Consider the following 19,596-nt stretch of genomic DNA (forward strand, 5'->3'; position numbering starts at 1 on the left):
CCTTTTCCTCCTGGCTTCATAAATACGGGATAGCAGCATAAGGGGTGTTTACGTTCTGGTTGCGGCCCCGTATGTTTACCTCCCGTTATAAGTGACGCGAGGAGGAGCAGTGGCAGAGAAGGCTGAGGGGAGTCCGTGTTTTAGCCAGGCAGCAGCATCTCCGAGCTCTGCGGATGATGCTGAGGTTTTATAACTCCTATTTCCGTCTGTCGATACACAGTGGCCAGCTGGCGCTTGTATGTTGGTCTCACCTCGCTGCGGGACATTTAATATTTCCGGAGCCATTTTTGTTCATGTGGATTAAGGCGCGTGCTGTATTTCATTGAACTGCCTCTCTGCTTGTTTGTGGAACATTTATTTATTTATTTATTTATTTATTTATTTATTTATTTATTTATTTATTTCGCTTTTTCAGGGTAAGTTACAATCATGGCTCGTGCTGTAGACGTCAGTTTTATTTTTCACTTCTTCCGGACTCCTAAAAAGTATCTTAAAGCTACCACTGGTACCATGAAAACAAAAATAAAAGCATTGCAACGCCTTTAAAAAATAAACAATACTTTAGATAAAAGAGATGCCATTTTCATTTTTATGTTGTATGGGTGACGTTTAGAACAGAAATATAGTAAAAAAGGTAAATATTTTGTATTAAAATTTCTTAAAATATAAAACTTTACACAAAAGGTCGTTTAGTTTGGAACATAGGAATTAGACTTGACTTGCTTTGTCTATCTATAATGATAGATGTATTTGCTTAACGGTAGTCAAAAGGGAGTTGGTACATAGTTACAACAAATTGTCAAACACCATGTAATCATGTCAAATTTGTAGTTTAAAAAAATGTAATTTAATTAATGTAAATATTTTGCAAAAAGGATAAAAGGACTGAAGCAACTCAATCTTGGGTGTAGATTGAAGCAGGGCTTACTCCAGCATCTTTCTTCTGGCCCATAGCCTACAGTCAGCTTAGTGACTCATTTTTACATATTTTTTTAATGCAAACAAATTATAATTAATTAATAGCTTCAGGTTTTTTTTAAAGCATTTTCCACATTATTGCAGATATTAATGATTTTTTTATTGGTCTTCTCTAAAAATGCTTTTATATCCACTGAATAGACCACAAATATTTTATTACATTAGCAGCAGTAAGTGATGATGAAGCAGTCTCAGAAATACAACAAAGGACAAAGAGGGAGGTGTGGAGCACATTTACACCTGGCAGCATGATACTACCATCACCGTGCTTTGCTGTGTTGAAAGTGATTTTGAAAGTATTTCAGTTTGCAGTGTGCACAGTCTCCGTCACCATGCAGAGAATAGAGTTCATTTAATATTTTGCTTGGGATTGCTTTTTTGTCTCTTTCAAATGGTGTAAAATACCAACGCAAAATGTTTTTAATCTGACAGAATTGCAAAAATCACGAGTGAGTTGTTCCCCTTAATCGATAAGATGTCCACAGCCATCACCATCTACAATAACCCTTTGAAGAAACTTGTGATTTGAGCTACAACAACATTTATATTCCATTTGGGATCAATAAAGGATTTCTGAATAGAACTGAAACAATTCTCCACCTAAACTTCTAGACAACCTGAGGTAAAATAATGGACAATTTTTGGTTTGGTTCTTGTTGAAAGCAGACAGTCGGTGCTTTTCTCTTGGGCTGACCACATTTATTTGCTGATCATTTATAAATAAAACATTACTGATAATATTAGAAACTGGAAGTGAAATTAGGATACGCAGTGTGAGTCTCTCTGCAGCGTCTACATACCAGCTGAATGCATGCCTCCATCTGTACGAGCGCCCTGCGAATCAGTAATCAGCGCTTGGTTTGCGACATGCTGCTGAGTGGAGGAACAAAAAAGTCAGCGGGAGCGTGTGTTCTTCTGTCTCTCTCTCTGTGTGTGTGTGTGTGTGGGTGTGTGTGTGAGAGAGAAAAGGCAGGACGGTGACAACCCTGACGTGATCCCTGTGGCTGCACAGCGCTCCGAGCTCCACTGCGCCGGTCCGACCCGGCCGAGCCAGAGCGTGGAGCGTATCTCTAAACGCAGCCTTCCATTTTGTCACAGTGCCGCTACTGGAGAGATAGGACCAGGTGAGGTGAGAGGCTGATAGAGGGATTAGCTTGCATTAGGATGCGGCTGCTCATAGAGGTGTGAGAGAAATGCCATCTTCCGCTGCCTCCTGACTCTCATCCTGCTTCTCGTCTTTCGGAGCATCTGCCTCCTGCCTGCCTCATGTTCAGATCAGCGGTGATATCCCACACTCCCCCCTACCGCTTCCCAGCATCTCAGCGACGCTCCTCGCCGTCCCTCCTTGCCTCCGTCGTCTCACACACACACTCACGCGGCTCCTCCTCCTGTCCTAATTCCTCTTACTTCAGCTCTCCTGAAGGGCGAAGCCCCGAAGGGTGAGAGAGAGCACGCGGGGGCACATCTGAGCAGGCGGCAGAGCGGAGGAAGGATGTTAAGATTGCCGCCGAGCCTAAAAGCGCAACCGCCAGACGTTTTCTCACAGCGCAGGTCTGAGATTATGTGCCTTTGCGGAAGAAGAGTGTTGCGGTACTCGCAGCGCAGCAGGTCTGTGTCGGCTTGTTCGAAGAAGGCCGTTTCGTATAATGGAGTTTGATTTTAAAGCTGCAGGAAAGTCGGCCTCCGAAATTACTTTATGATTTGCAATAATTCAGACGTTGAGGCCCTTGTTCAAAGGATTAAGCAGAAAATCCGGTAGGTTTAAACCTGGATTTTTACTCATAATGAGGCTTATCCCCAATATGTGTTGCACAGAGGTTTGAAATATTCGAAAGTGGGTTTTTTTTATTTTTTTTTACATTATGCATCCCATACTATTCCGATATTCCACTTACAGCAAAAGTACACATTTTGTAACAACACAATGCATTTCGTTGGGATTTACAGCTACCTGACATGTTTGCAATATATTTTATTGGGATTTTATCCAACAAAACTACACAGGAGACGCATAGAACGCCGGTTTTCAAGTACGCTTACAGATTCTCATGAGATGTCTGGACTTTGACTGGGCCATTTTGAGACATAAAAACGCTTTGATCTGGCTGAATGTTTTGCCTGAATGTCCTTGTGGAAAGTGAACCTCCAGCCCAGTTTCCAGTCTTTTTCACCGTCCAACAGGTAGCCTTTATGTAGCATTATGCTGCCAATTAATTTTTTTACAACTGTGGTTGGTTTTCAGGGTGATGCAAAGGAAAAACCTTACAAATAAAAAGGAAGAAAGAAATGTAAAAAGTTGACCTTATTGATAGACAAGTGGGTCTTGGCAAACATTTAAACTTAGAGAGGCAAAAATGTTACTAAATTCAATGATAAATTCAATGTTTTACTGACTGTCTTACCAGTTCAATATTGTTTTTAGTTTTGCCTCTTGCATATATATTTAGCAATATACAGCTCTGGAAAAACTGGATTGAAAACCTCCTGGTTTTTCCACCAAATATTGATTTCTGAACTCCTCCTGAGTTAAAACATTAGTGTTGTTCTTTCTAAATAAACATCAACTTGTTTAATTTGCGTTATTTGAGGTCTGAAAGCACTGTATCTTTTTCGTGATTTTGACTTTTTCTCATTTTCTGCAAATAAATACAAACTTTTTCCTTGAATTTCGGAAACATGTCAGTAGTTCATAGAATAAAAGGACAATGTTAATTTTACTCAAACGTACCTATAAAAAGTAACATCAGAGAAACTGTTAAGTTTGCAGTGGTCTCTGTGTTTTTCCAGAGCAGTGTTATTATTTATATATTTACAATACGTATGTGTTTTTATAGCCACACTTGTAGTTTTTCAGTATTTTTTCTGTCTACTCTGGTAGCCAAGCGACAACATTTCGTTGCCAAATTCACTGTTGTGTTTTTGTGCAATGACAATAAATTAAGTCCAAGTCTACGCCATTAACTTGAGATTTGCAAGTGGTGAAGACTTAAACAGATAATCATCTGTGGCCAATTTACAAATTCCACCCCGATCTCCTTTCCTTAAGCCTCGCTTTAATTACCTTTCAGCAGAGTGGATCAGGAATCCTCGGGGAGAATCCTAACGAATCAGCTCTTTCATACATATTTGGTCTGAAGCATTTTTAATGTTTGTGTCATGTTTTCTCATCTGAAACTTCAAAAGGAAACTTCTCAGTTAAAGCTGGCCTCCTTCCTCCTGTCATCGGAGCTTACTGAAGCGTTTTCTATAAGGAACTCCCTCCCTCCGCCCCGCCTCCATCTCTGCTGCTGTCGCGCCACTCCTTCTGTTCTACGAATGATAACTCTCATCCACTTTTATCCCACACCCTCTGCACGGACACACACGATCACACACACCCTCTCCTACTTTCCTTTGAGGAGTTTGTATTTGATTCCTCATCCCCATCCCTCTCACCGTTGCAGGAGAGCACATGCATCACCAAGTGCTGTTTGTTTTTGTTTTTCCCTTGCATTCAGATTCAGTGTGGGAGTTTATGTTGTTTTTGTTCCGTTCTGCTTCACCGTGAGGCAACTCTCTCTCTCTCTCTGCGTCCTCGGCGTCTGTTGTAGCCAGCTTCTGGAGCTGGAGAGCATGACTCATTTCTGATATTCCAAGTTCGAGTCTGTGAATCTCCTCGACGCTGGCGGAGATTGCCAACATTAGCCACTCTACAACTGTGTAGAGCTCGCTCTCTTAGTTCGGTGCTTCAGCGCCTACACCCACCTAACATGTTAGCAGAGCAAATCTATAGTCCCCAGCCTGCGATGGGGAAAAAAAAAAAAAGAAGAGCCACTCTATACCAGCCTCTCTTTCCTCTCTCTCCCTACTGCAGCTGTCTTTTTATACGCTAATGGTTTGTTCAAGCTCTTGACAGTTGGGTGATACAGATTATTTGCAGCAGTGACGGCAGAAGAGGACCTGCGCTCTAAATGTGTTGGTTTGTGAGAGTTTAGAAGGAAGAGAAGCCAAACTAGAGACCAATTCGTAGTTTTTGTGAGCTACTTTACTGACAGATGGCAAAGGAGTTTGTTTAAAAAACCCCTAAATTATATGAACCTACTTTTATCAACATTTTGGATGACACCATCAGTTGTTGTCAAGCGCTGCTAATCCACCTCACTTGCTTTGCCACTGCTTTTTAAATCTAAGTCTTTCCATGTGATTAGAGAGTCGTTGGAGTTGAGGATAAGAGCTTTATCAGATTTGGGAATGCCAAATTATAAATAATACCATATTTAGTTCTGTATGTATAAATTTGATCTTTTGTGGGTGAATTAGAGAAAATCCACAATAATTCCAAACTTGTTCATATAATCCAATATTTTTCCCTAAACTATTAAAAATATTCCCTGTATAACCAACCCACTCTGAAAATAGGACGGATGAAATGCACAACTTAAAAACCCAAACAGTATTTTGTTACATTTTAACCCCAACAATTATATTTAATCAGAGCACTGGCTGTGAATTCACGGTAAAACAATACATTCTGACTTCAAATTAACACCTTTCTGTTTTCTCCTTTTCCTCCTGGGAAGTGTTATTTGGCCAAGTCCACAGTGTTGATGGTTTCTACCGCGAATCGAGGCTAAACGTCATCACAACAGCGCCTGATGGGATGCCTCATGCACACCGTGTAGAACAAAACCTTTAAATCCACGCCAGCAGGGAAACGGGGAAATAAAATCAGCCACTGGGCAAATTTTAAACAGCCTGTGATGTGGAAGCAGGATTTCTGTACTGGAAGCCACATTAGCACGTACACGGTCCAATGAAAGGAGTGTGCTGCTCAATTCATGACGTAGCCACTAAAATGTCCGTCCTGGACTGCAATAAATGATCATAGACTAATACACATTAGAGCTTTTTCTGCTTTCCGAGCAGGAGACGTTATTGATGCTCGCCAAAAGCTTTCCCATCTGAGGGGCGAGCAGCCGGGTCGAGGCACAACAGACCCAGACAGCCGAGCTGAAGTGCACATTACTGTGATTGGCAGTGAAGAGGCAGTGCAATTTCAGACAGAAGCAGCAAATGAAATGTAGGCTCAGAATTAAAGCTTTTACTGTCAAAGGAAAGGAGCCGTCCGGGGACTGCTCCGCGTAAGTCATTATACTCTTGGCAGCAATGCACTCAGACATATCCCAACGGCTTTGCTGACCCGCATTACCTTGTATTAAGCTAGAAGGAGGTTTTCCTGCTGGGCGAATTCATTTTTTCTATATAAGCTTTCTGAGCGGGAGGGGTTTTGTAGAGATGCACCGACCAGGCGAGCAGAGGAAAGTTTGGGTTACAAACTAAATACTCCCACTGTTTTTGTTTTATGAAGGCGCCAGCCTACAGAGTGTGGTTTGCTGCACTTTGAGTTTAATAAGAATACCAGGTAGAGGTATTTGGACCTTTTTCAAGGCACAAAAGATACAGACGGTTGAGGGAAACTGTTTAAAAGCTACAGTTAATAAACTAGAAGCTGCATCTAAGTTAAGCAGATTACTGCAGGCTGGCTACCTGAGCTGACAGCCCAACTAACTAGTCAGCTAAAAGCAAGTTGCTGTGCATCCATTGTTGCAGAGATGGATGGTATTCAATGTATTTACTTTATTGGTGACATTATTCTGACTAAAAATCTCTATTTTTAGATTGTATTGTCTTGTAATTCTTTAATTAAAAAAAAAATAAACACAAAACTACTAATTCTGCCATTGAAAAATCAGATTTGTCAAACTATTTGATTGGTGCAGCTTTAAGTTTTTTTCTTCTTTATGTCACTATCTTCACCTTTATTATTCTCTCACCTGACCCGTCATAATCCTGTATTATTTTTGGCCTTTCATAAAACATCGCTTTCTCTTGGAGATCACACCAGTCAATTTAGGGTTAATTGAGTTTTTCTCTCAGTACTTTTCAGGACAGAACTTGAGGTTTCGGGTCAGCTACCCGACTGTGAGGAGTATTTAAGCCGAGATGGAAGATCAAGAGAGCGTCTGCTTCATCTCCTGATCAAAGACGGCTCCGCCCCAGATACATCTTCATCAAGAGGCAGGGAAAAAAAAGACATTAAATTTAAAACTGGCTGCGATTTGAATAATTTATACCTCCTTTTCTCTTTTCTCAAATCAACTTTTCACACTGATAAACGTTAAATAATAACCACCCGCTGAAGTTTTCATGGAAAGCCTAACATTAGTCTTGCTTTTACTTCTGTATCTGCTTTTTTTTGGCAGTAGACTGATGTTCTGTCAAGTGATCATCTGTGTGTGGGCACGGGGGATGTCTTTTTTGGTGTGTGTGTGTGTGTGTGTGTGTGCTGTGAAGAGCACATGAAACCGCATTGTTGAAGTCGGTGCAGTCAAGAAAAGAGGCTGCGCTCATTTTTGAGTCGAGCCCTTTTGAAGCGTTCACACTGTTACTCCTCAAAGGGCACGGTTTGACTGCTTGTTAGCAATCTTCTGGCTCTGAGTGTGTGTACTGTGTGTGTGTGTTTGCCATAGGTCCCCCAAAGGACCCTCTTCCTCTATCCAACTGACTCCAGAGCTGCTTTGAAGTTGCATCTAGGTGGAGAGGTGAAGGAGGGAGTTAAAGAGTAAGAAGGGGGAAACAAAGATGGACGGATGAAGGGGCGAAGCGGTTAAATGCTTTATCCCTTTTATCCCAGCACTCATAGTTCATCTCTGAACCTTTTTACCCTCATAATTTAGGAACGATGTCACAACGTGCACGTTCATCCGTTCTCTGGGGAAAGGATGAGGCTCTGTTTGAGACTTATCAGGGCCGTTCGTGTCAGCGAGCTGATAAATAATGAAGCGGATCGGCGTCCAGTTACGTCAGGTGACTGCTGTGTACATTTCAGGAGCAGTTTGTGTGTTTGTGTGTGGGTGTGGGGGCCGGACACAGGAAAGAATAGAGAGAGGGGCAGCGGCAGCAGCTGCTACGCCCAACACAAAACCATCTGCTGCTCACTCCAAGGTATTAAACACACACACACACACATCCTGCTGAGGACTTTGTTTAGGCTTCCATTCATTTTAGTAGCTGCTTAACACAGACATTTTCCCTACTCTGAACCATTACTACTTCTATTAACCCTAACCAGAACTTAATTCACATCATGACTCTAAGCCTAGTTTAGGAGCTCATCGCAACTGAAAAAAGTAAAAACCAGGGAAACGTCGTTTTTCCTAAAAATGACCATCTTTTTCAGGTAAAAATGGTTATAATGGTCCTCTATATCTAGAATATACAAGAATACACACACACACACACACACACGTAAGTTTGTATTTCCATCCATTTTGGGACTTTGCATGACTTCCATTCATTTTACACAACTTGCCTCAAAACCTAACCCCTGATTTTCAGATAACTTCTTCAGAAGGTTTGTAAATATGCCAGATTAGCTAAACAAGTACACACACACACACACACACACACACACACACACTTTCCTCTATCACCGTTTCCACACACAGAAAACAATATTGTCTATTTCATCGTTCATTCATATATTTGAGCGAATGATTCTTTAAAATCACATTTGATGCAACAGATCCAGAAAGGTTCTTGTGGCTGTGGTTCACTATGAAATATTAATCATTGTCTCAGTAATGCTGGTATCAGAAAGCATTGTAGAAGCCCACACTAATTGCCAACATGCACTTTTTCCCCCTGTTTTGCCAGGTTACGACCACAGACTTCAGTGTTTTATCATTTTGATTTTATGTTATGGAGCAACACAATTCTGAACTGAAAGGAAAATATTACACAGCTTATAAATGTGACAGTCCAGCAATCAGTCCGTTCTTATAATTGTTCACAGAATTATCAGAGCATGTTTTACAACAGTAATAAAGCAAGATTTATATGCTACCGTGAATCATTTTCTATCAGTAAACCCACAGTAGAACCAAAGACATCGAGGCCTTAAGGTGAGGTTTCTGCTCCTCATTTAAGTATTAGAAATTGAAGCAGTCAGGACGGATCATTAGGAGTCTGCAGCTCTGAACTGGGTCAGCTGAACAACACATTTTCCCAAATGAATAAAAGGCCTACAATTATCATTTCTGCCCTACTTTGAGTGTTTTATTTTGACCAGACGACTCTCTGGGAGAAGTTGAGCTGTTAGATCAACCTTTGTTTCTGGAAAGCATTGAAACCGATCAGAGGAAAACTCTCTGCGCATTAGACGTTTCACAGTGATATAAGTTAAAAGGTTTATTGATGAAAGGGGCCGAAGGGATGGATGGATACGATGTGGATGTGGGTCATCTGGGGAGACTTGCTGGTGAATGAGGAGTGTGTGTGTGTTTCTGGGGGGTCTTTGGAAAATTACCCTCTCCCTTCACACATTTAGCATCCCCCAAATAGGCCTTGGAACAAAGAGGAGTGGGTGGAAAAACTCATTTCGTGTGTGTGCTCCCTGCCAACCCTTCTTAGGTCTTTGACTCTTTCCTGTCCTCCTTTGTTTAAACAGGAACAAAGCTGAATTTTAAATCCAACCAGTCACTTTAAATGCTCCATAAGCAACTTTAATATATCATTTTATTGTTATTAGGCACACCTTCAGTTGAGTAAACGCCTTCTTGCGTGATGTGAACACAGTTTATTGCGCTGTTTACTTGGCTCTTGCATGTAAAATGGTTCATGACTGTTAATGGCGTCATTTCGCTGTAATCTGGTCTCGTTTTATTCACATCATTTTGCTTCTCGTTCTGTATTTAATATAACCAAAGTTGCAATAAAACCGCTGCCATTTATTTGTAATTCTACTTTTCTCATTCACACTCCATCCTTAATCATTTTTGATTTGTTGATGCTAAATAAATTTAAAAAAAAATCCAGATTTGTTTTTGTCACAGTGTGAGCAATCATAGCCTTTACTTATGTGCAGTCATATTCTGAATGCTGCAAAATTTTCCATTTAACAAAGCATTTTGTTTCTGATAAGAAATGAAACTAGAATCTGTTGGAATCATTATTGTTCCTCCACTGCACAACAGTTTGTTTGTGCTTAAAGCTTTTACAGTGTTGTTAAAGAAAAGATAAAATTAGCTAATCTGTCTATGCAGATTAGCTAAGAAATCCGTGTCAAACGGACCACTCAAATCCACGCACAGGACCCAAACTGCTTCAGAAGATCTATAGGCGCATGTCACCAAAACGCTTTGTTTGCGAATGCCGTGATGATGCCCTATTGCACACGTCGCCGCCGTAAATGGCTGTCGATTGTTTTTGTTTGCCAGTATTCCTCAGAGGGCCCTCCGGCGCGATGGATATTGGAGATAAAACAAAAGAGTGAGTGGGAGAAACGATCCTTTCGGTAGCCCCTCTGCCACTGTCATAATCCTGAGTGGGTGATGTGGAGAAGAGGATCGGCCAGAGATAAGATGATGACTCAGGGAGCATCTGTCACTTGAGGAAATGAGACAGAGCTCCAGTAATGGCCTGTTTGGAGAACACTAACCTCGCTGGCTCAGCCATTAAAACCCCTGTTTACAAAAGCAGGCTGGTATAATCTCTCTACAGTCTCCGTCTGCGCTTTATGCGCTTAATCTGAATCATGTTGCATATCCGCAGCTTCCATTTAGAGCAAGCAGTTGCCGTTATACAAACACAGCGCTTATAATTACTTGCAGGAACTTTGTGTCGCCATCGTTTGTTTTCAGTGACAGGTGCAGAAGACCAAATGCCATCAGTGCTGAGCTTCAGCATGTGGCAGAATCCATTTTATTTACCCCAGAGAGACAGGGAGGAGAAAAAGAAAAACCCAGCCAAGGACACACAGGAATAGAAGCAGGAAAAGGTGATGCTGGGAGCAAAAGAGTCTGCTTTTGCTGTCTTTTCCCGTTGCAGAGCACTCTGGGAATTTTCCATCAGCGCAGCCGGATGCGATCCTCGCAGCTCTTTCTGCCATTAATGCCGGCCGAGGCTGAATTAGCAGCCTGCTTCCAGAGCTGGTGCGCACCAGCGGGTTCTGGTAGCAGAGGGACCTCGGTGTAAAACCGAAACCTGCGTGCGGGTTTTGAGTGGCACTGCTTTTTGTGTCTTGTGGTCAGGAGTGTGTGCGCTCAAAGCAGCTAGTCTGCTCTCTACAGCCTGTCAAACAGACATCTGGTGGGACGGGGGATGGGGGTGAAACAGTCAGTCTGTCTCTGCATGAATAAGTTAAAGTTAATTGAATATTCCTGCCGTGTTAGACCCTGTAAACAGATGTTTCTGTGAATGGTAACCTGTTTAAGTAAACGACCTCAGTACTTACTGAGCGTTTATGAATTGATTGGTATGGAGAAATCAGTAGGAAATGGTGACAAGGAGAAGATATTTATTTGAAAAAAAAAAAAACACTCAGGTCCACATATCGAAGTTATTATTCAGAGCACAAATAAGAATGCATTCATATAAGAGAAGATGGTAGCAAATTTCTAAGAGACATAAAGTTGACAATTAAAAATCTGACCTGCGTTTAAAGCAGGATTAATGTGTTTTCGTTTTTGAACAAAGAAATGGGCGCTTTGCAAAGCTCAACACACCAGAGATAATCTATTAAAAGGATTTCAAAACTAGTTTTAGGGCTTTGTGTGTTTGTTGTGTGTGTTTTTTTTCAGTTTTTTTCCGCTTCAATAGGAAAGTCTAGACAGTGATTGCTTTTAATGATCTGAATCTACAAATCTGGCTCAAGAAAACTTCAAAGGTAGAAAGTGTCATAATGGAACAAAAGGTTCAACTATTACATATTTTTGTGCAAGAAATGGAAAAATACTTAAATTACTGTGTGTTCAGATGCGCTGAAATATCATCAATATTTTAACTTGCCTCACTGCTTCAAGCTTTAAAAACTATACTAATTATTGGTTTATCCAGGGTAGTTTACCCTGGACAGTTTCCTTTCAGTTCATATACTAGGCATTTATTAAATATAACAGAGCTGCAGGGTTTAGTTTTATATTTCAAGATTGATTTTTTTTTTTTTTTTTGCGGGGGGCAAATAAGTTGCCAGATATTGTAATATTTTCTTTTAAATAAGTGTCTAAAAGAATAACTAAGGATGATTTTTAATTATTTTTTGCTGCCATTGTATGTAAAGGTCATTTCCAGGAGACCTTTTCATCAGTTTACATGTACATAATTATACTGAGCTTTTCTTACGTACGACGGCTAATTAAGGGGGTAAAAAAAAAGAGCTTGTGTTTCTGGATCATACCACACAGTCTTAAGAAATATTTGATTGAACCTTTTCTCAAAAGCCTTGTCTATTCCTTTCAAACAAAAATCAATTCTGCTTCAGACTTTTATATTGTAACTTAATTGATTTTACCAGCAGCATTTCTACAGGCCTGGCTGTGCACTTGAGTTAAATTAGACGCAATGAGTTCTCTACAAAAAGTGAATACGAAGGTGAAGAACAGCACAGATGGATGTATTTTCAGTGTCTGTAAAGGAGAGGAACTAAAAGCCCTACGTGACTCTGCCCTCTCAGACAGCCGGGCAGCCTTCTTGTATCTCCTCAGACAGAGTTTACACATATCAGCCAAGGATAGTGGCTGGTGAATTATTTAGGAGCTCTATCAGACAGCGTCTCCCAGGCAAAGTTTGTGAATTCAAACCTGATATTGGACTGATTTGCAAGGAGAGAGGAGCCTGAAATGTGGTAGCCCCCACTGAGCCTGTTATCTACTGCTCAGCAGACCCTCTGAGGGGGGAAAAAAATCCAAGATGAGCGTTAGAGCTATGCAGTTGTATCAGATCGGCACGAGGTAACATGGACTGTTTTATTTCTGCATCTGAAAGAAGGTTATCTTAGCGAAGCATGTCATCTGCCGTGCGTTGCATTTACATTAGGCATGGTGAGACGTTACTCATGTTGTCCTACCATCTCATGTCGTCTCCTCCTTTGATCAGTTTGATTGAGCTACCACAAGCAGTCACTCTGACCAATTATGTTGGTCAATGTATCAAACATGACATCAAAGAAATTCCATCCATCCATTTTCTTTACACTCTTGTCCCTTAGTGGGGTTGGGAGGGGTTGCTGGTGCCTGTTTCCAGCGAACGTTTCGGGCGAGAGGCGGGGTTCACCCTGGACAGGTCATCGCAGGGCAACACAAACAACCATGCACACACAGGAGAATTTAGAGAGACCAATCAACCTAACAGTCGTGTTTTTGGACTGTGGGAGGAAGCCGGAGTACCCGGAGAGAAATCACGCATGTGCAGGGAGAACATGCAGACTCCATGCAGAAAGACCCGAGTTCGGAAATCGAACCCAGGACCTTCTTACTGCAAGGCAACAGTGCTACCTACTGCACCAGTGTGCAGCCCCATCAAAGAAATTTGACTTTGTAATTTAACACTTTGAAATCGGGCTTCTGTCTCTTTAAGAAACTCCTGCTCTTTCTGACCCTCCATCTTCAGGAGGTCATCACAACATGGCTCCTCAGCGTTGCACTGAGAAGTATGAAGAGCTCAGCAGATGTGCAGTTACACCAGGTGTTTGCTAATTGCTGCTGGCTAGTCTGAAGGAGCTAGGGGGGGGGAGGTCTCAGGAGAGAGGTGGTCTGTGAGGTGGGAGCTTGGAAGCTTGAAAACTGTAGCTCTGAGGAGGAGCTGCATCTCGAAGGTGGCGTTGAGGTGTTTTGCACAGCTCAGTGGTTGCCATGGGAGATTTAAGGATTTCTCAAACATGCATGAAAGAAACAAGGCAAGACTCCAGGCATGTTTTTAATGAGAGAATAAGATTATAACATGCCCCTTTAAAGAACACCACAAGGTTTCACATACACATACAAGCACATTCTGTTTGTTTTATCCTTTATTTTATTTAATCAAATTTGTAAATACTTATACTTTCTGTCTGTACACTGTGAGCATTTAAAACCAAGGTCATATCCTTTGTTTGTGCACATAATCTTGAGCTGATTCCAATATGAGGGAGTGCAATAAAAATTTAAAACAGGTCCATTAATAAAACCAACAACAACAAAAAGAAGAAACACAGGGAGACTGTTATATTATTTTCTTTCGATTATTTTTCAAACAGAATCTTATTCATATTTTGATTCTTTTAAATGCAGTTTCTTTTTTGTTGCTGGTGAATTTGTAATTTTCTTGTGCTTCACAAGTGTCCATTAGAACTCCAAGCTAAGAATATATTGACTTCTTTCAAGGATTTTGTTCAGGAGTTAAATATACATGTTTTTGCTGCTCCAGCATTAAATACTAACTACTTTTTGCTGCTCATACACCAGAATTTCCCACAGAGGAAGTTTCTTTTCTTTCCTTTACTTTTCTTTTCTTTTTTCTCTTTTCTCTTCTTTTCTTTTCTCCTAGTTCCTTTCTTTTCTTTTCTTTTCTTTTTTCTCTTCTTTTCTTTTCTCCTAGTTTCCTTTCTTTTCTTTTCTAGTCTGTTCTTTTTTCTCTTCTTTTCTTTTCTCTTAGTTCCTTTCTTTTCTTTTCTAGTCTGTTCTTTTTTCTCTTTTCTTTTCTCCTAGTTCTTTTCTTTTCTAGTCTGTTCTTTTGTTTATTTGTGTTGGACAACAACTATGCAAGAAATTAAAGAAAGATCACTGGACTATTTTGTTTGTCCTGTGTGTGCACCTACATAAATGTAGGAGGTAAATGAGTTTGTTTAATTCATTTCTGACAAAGTAGTTTCACAATTTTAGAATTAAAATAAACGTATCTTTATTATTCAGACCCTCTACAATTTATCAGGGATTGTTGCACTTCCAAATTCAGGCTTTATCTCTATAACAAAGCAACTGGAAAACACATCAAGTGGTTTTTCTGCTGTTCTATGTAGAAATACTGTTAATCTGGTCAGCAGTATCATTTCTGCAACCAGAAGTTTAAGTTGAAGTAAAATGCATTGTGTTAATGTGGCTGTTTAACGCAGATGCAGTGATTTGGTTGCTTTTCTGAATAATATTCAGTTTATCTGCATGTATCAGGCTCTGGAGAGTACCTGGGATGAAAAAGAAGAGGCGCTGCAGTAATGAAGCGGTCAACAGGAGACAGTAATGCTGAGAGAGTGTGCTGGAAATAACAAGGACAAAAACACAGCAAGGCCAAACTCCAGCACCATGGCTACAGTAATTTACCCTGCAGACTACCAGAGGCTCGTGGACCCTCACCAACCGCTTGTTTTTTCACGTGAATATTTGACTTCACTTCTCCCTGTGGACCATAACTAGCAGAATTAGAAATAGGTTTGTTTGTTTGTTGCACGCTGGCGCAGAGGTGCGAGGAGAGACTGCAGAGTCTCTCCTGTCAGGGAGACGTGATACGAGGCAGGGGCTTCATCTCGGAGATTGAGATAAAGTGGTACATTTTACTGCTGCTCTTTTGTTTGAGTCAGAGCTGCTGTTTACCACAGGGGCCCACTTATATTAACCAATCCGATAAAACAGACACACTGGCAGCCCTTTTTTGTCTAAGGGCTCCCAGTAGCTTTTAGAGGATTTCTGCTGGCTCCCATTTTGGAGGAGTGTTATTGTGAAGATTGACTTTTTCAGAAGTGGGAAGTTACAGGCTCTATAGGAGTCTTACGTCAGCAGTTCAGGCCTCTTAGGCTTTTGATCCTCCGCAGTGCTGTTATTAGTTCCTTTTTTTGTTTTGGAGCAGAGACAATGGTAAGGCTCTTCTCGTATAAGAAAACACAGTTTGTAGAAAGAAAAAGAAAAAAAAACAAACTATGTTTCAGAGAATAACTACAAAATAATTCAATTCAAAAGAACGTTATTAGTTCAATAGGAAAGTAAAAGACCAGATGAGGTCATATTCAGGAGTTGGAATGGTGCTGTCAAAGTCTAAAGTTGAAATTTGACGCTCACATGCTCTTGAGCTATTTTGCAAAGAGCAGGGAAACGGGTTCAGCCTCCAGATGTGCAAAGCTGGTGCAGACTCGTCCAAAAGAGCTTGCTGCTCTACCTGCAGCTGCTTCACAGCTTTACGCTACTTTTTGTTGGTCTGTCATTTCAAATTCCAATAAAATTCATTGCCGTTTTCAGTTGTGACGTGACAAAACGTGAAAGCGTTTCAGGCGGTTTAATAGGCATCGCAAAAGGCTGTCATTGAGAGTAAGGTTCAGGCTTGTTCACTAAAGTGAAAAATGGGGAGCGACGGAGATGTGTTGCATTTTAAACCCTGCTTTCCTCCAAAGCTCTGCTATATGAAAACTCTGTGTCCTCTCTCCTCTCTGTCAGGACAAAATGGTCAATAGACGTCATCGTTATGCTGCGTAAATACCAATATTCACCTGTTTCATAACCTTGTAAAAGTAATTGCACATTTAGAGTGGTTTTGTTGTTGATTAAATTAAGGATTTTAGTTTTGCTCTCAGGCGTTGCGTTTCTTTTCCTTCCCTTTCCTCCGACTCTTGTCTGAATTTTGTCGCAGGGCCCCCCGTCCGATTGATTAGAGCAGATCTTTTTACTGAGTTTAAAGGGAGTCAGCTGTCAGGGGAAATTTCATGCCCAATGGCTCTTCCATTTGAGAGAAGCAGGAATATCCACCTCGATGGGGGCATGCTTCTAAAAAAATCACGGGCCATGAAGTCTGTAGGCTGTTTTGAAGCCCTGATCCGGAGTCTGAACGTGTACGAGGTCACGCAGCCGAAGAGAAAAAATGCTTTTATTCGTTCTCTCAACAGCCCTGGGATTAATCTGCAGCGCCATTCTGAGTGCTGAAGGTGTTCAGGCTTTTTGAACTGGACAGACGGCAAAAGGGCTGGATTTGTCTGGCTGTAAATATGATTAACAAACACAAAGTGGGAAACGTGAGACGGACGACATTGCAGCGAATGCGGAGAGAAGTGAGTGTGTGATCTTTTTAATGTCGGGGTAAGTGCTGGAATCTGACACTACATCTGAGCTGCAAAGGGACAGAAATGGGCGGAGTGAGCCTGAGTGTGATTAATCGTCGCTGCCAGTAGAGCTCGGTTTAATCTGAAGCCCTGTTGTCTTTAAACACCAGTAACACGTCTGCAGCAGAGGAGAGCTGAGGGATTGTCCTGGGTTGAAATGAGAGAACTGGTAGAATTTGAGCAAAACACCCATGAGAGCCAAAATGTCAAGAGCACACTTCCCCTTGTTACTGGATTAGTAGCAGAGCCCGGAGGAGATGCATCAGGGGAACCAAATTATTCTGGGGATTAGAAAAGCAGCTTGCAGCATCTCCACTCCCTGCGTACAATAATAATAATACATCACTCAGAAATAAACATGTGCATTTAGTAACTGCAAGACGAGATGTAATAACAGAAAATAAAATTGGGACCGAAAAACTGAATATCTTATATTCCGGTCCCGTTGAACTCTCCATGGAAACCAGAAACCGCTTTCCAGCCGCTGTAACTGACGAGAGCGACAGGCGTGTGGCACAACTCGCGGATGTTTGATGTTCAGAAATGCTACATGTAAATGCCAAAAAGAAAAGGAAAAGAGGAGCAGGAGAGACCTGGGTGCAGCAAGGAATTAAGCCAGAGTGCTGGGCAGGAAACAGATGGCAATGGGTGAGGAGGGGGGAGGAGAGGGCGCGCGCAGATAGACGCACAGAAAGCCTGGACACACTCATCCTCTGTCCTCCCGGGGGATTAATAAGCCCATCATGGCTGCTGCCCATATGGGGAAACGCAGACGGGAAGTGACACTGGAAGGATGATTCTGTATCTGGTTAGGCATTTTGTCTGCTAATGCTTGGGGACTGTTGTTTCTGCAGATGTTTATATCGCTTTGGCTACGACTGAAGTCTAAGTAAGGAGTCATAAACACACACAGACCTGCTGTGGCCTTCCAAGAATGCTTTGAGTTATTTTTTGCAGCACCAGAACCAAGCAGGTGGCTGTGCATATAACAGGCAGATAAACACGGGGCACCATCCCCTCACTGCTCCAACCCCTCTCCACGTCGAAATGGCTCCGTGACAAAGACTCCGGCGGTCTGCAGAGCAGCTGCTGCGTCGGCATCGACTTCGTCTGGAGCGCCGTTGGTGTCGGTGACATTTCCAGCACTCTCACACCACCTCCGCTGCAGCCGAGGGCTCCGTCTAACCTTTGTGGCGCCGAGTGGGAGCCCACTGGAGGAGAAGGAGCCAACTCACCTAACCTTTACGAGTCCTTTTATAGAGACGCCCCCACCACTACCAACCCCTCCCAATCCCCCAACACATAGAGGGTGTTATGGCTCTGCCACACCCTAGTGCTGACAAGTTGGCTCTGCTGCTGTCCCTAGCTCCCTGGAGACTTGGCGTGCATTTACCAACCGTATATTCTGCCAAACATGAGAGCAAAGAACAGAAGACAGTGTGGCTGGATGCCCACAATGGAAGCATATACAGATATAGGCCCTTATACTGAACAAAACAGAACAATGGTGTCCACTATTATAACTTTAATCATTTATATTTCAAATGAAGATGGCACAGACAAAAAAAAAACACTCCTTTAATATTGTGCTGCAACAATCTCGACATTTGTCACTAGGTAGTTTGGGTCACTCTTCCCAAACAAACGTCTCAAACATTCTCAAACTAAAGAACAATTATTAAATTTCACTATGTAAACTTGAAGTTTTGAGCTTTATTTCATGTTACGATGTTTTTACCTAGTCAAAAACATATCCAGAGTGTTGGTTTGATTATTTCATGCATGTTTGAGGAATCCTTGAGTTGTTAGGAGTACCTAACCAATTGGTTAGGTACCCAATTAGTTACCTAACCAATTGCTCATACAAAGCACCTATTTCCACAAAGATCTTTCGTGGAGCTGCAGAGTCCAAGCTGAGCTCTCCTTACCGTCGCCTCCTTCAGACTAGCGGCAGCAGCAATTATCAAATACCTGGTGGAGCTGCACGTCTGCTGAACTTATCATATGAACTACTTCTCAGTCCAGCATTCACAATAACAGTTATAAATGGCATAATGCAGAAATGTTGTTGTGATGACTTCCTGAAGGCGGAGTGTCAGAAAGACCAGAAGCTTCTTAAAGAGATAGAGGCCCAATTTCAAAGTGTCATATTCAAGGAGTTGGATTTCTTTTGTCATGATTGATGTATACATCACTTTTACTACAACTGAAGGTAACATAGTTACTTGATAGTGCCATAAAATGGCACTATATCCCTGTAAAATACTTAATACCATCCCTTTAATGGGTGGTGTTTCCATTCTTGTCTTCTCTGGTCTACATTTAGTATGAATCACATGATCCCAAACTACCCATTTAAACAAGTGTAAGCACTTAATTTGAAACCTAACTATATCGCTATATAATACATAATAGTCACTTTTGGGTCACCAACTAATCCGTCAGTACTATATTAGCATGGGCGTTCAATAAATAAATAATCATTCAATCAGCTATTTCTTTGTCACATACTAAAGGCATGCAGGCATACATTGTTCATAAACATTTTTTTTATTTGTGGGAGATTAAAGTGTAGTGACAAATTTGACAGCCACAGAAATACTTTCAAATCCATAATGTGAGTTTTCTTCTAATTCAACTCCTGCATCTAACAAACTGATTTAGAGAGCAAAAAAAAAAAAAAAAAAAAAAAAAAAAAAAAAAAACAGTGACTCTTTTTTTTGTTCTGATAAATTTCCAAAAAA

At 41.3% G+C, this 19,596-nt stretch overlaps 1 protein-coding gene across 2 annotated transcripts in view; it reads left to right on the plus strand.

Moving 5' to 3' along the window:
- The window catches only part of LOC106956662 (serine/arginine repetitive matrix protein 3-like), a 50,324-nt gene that overhangs the window by 241 nt on the left and 30,487 nt on the right, over positions 1-19,596 (plus strand). The window contains exon 1 of one of the 2 annotated variants that reach the window (XM_015047644.1): positions 1,930-2,102. The exons of the other annotated variant lie outside the window; for it this stretch is intronic. The gene's annotated coding sequence lies outside the window, so the exon portion shown is untranslated. Of the gene's footprint in view, positions 1-1,929; positions 2,103-19,596 lie in introns of those variants that run through there. 2 annotated transcript variants of the gene reach the window in all.

The sequence above is a fragment of the Poecilia latipinna genome, unplaced genomic scaffold (genome assembly GCF_001443285.1).
Source record: "Poecilia latipinna isolate Pla-1442-1.1 unplaced genomic scaffold, P_latipinna-1.0 Scaffold837, whole genome shotgun sequence".
Lineage (NCBI taxonomy): Eukaryota > Metazoa > Chordata > Actinopteri > Cyprinodontiformes > Poeciliidae > Poecilia > Poecilia latipinna.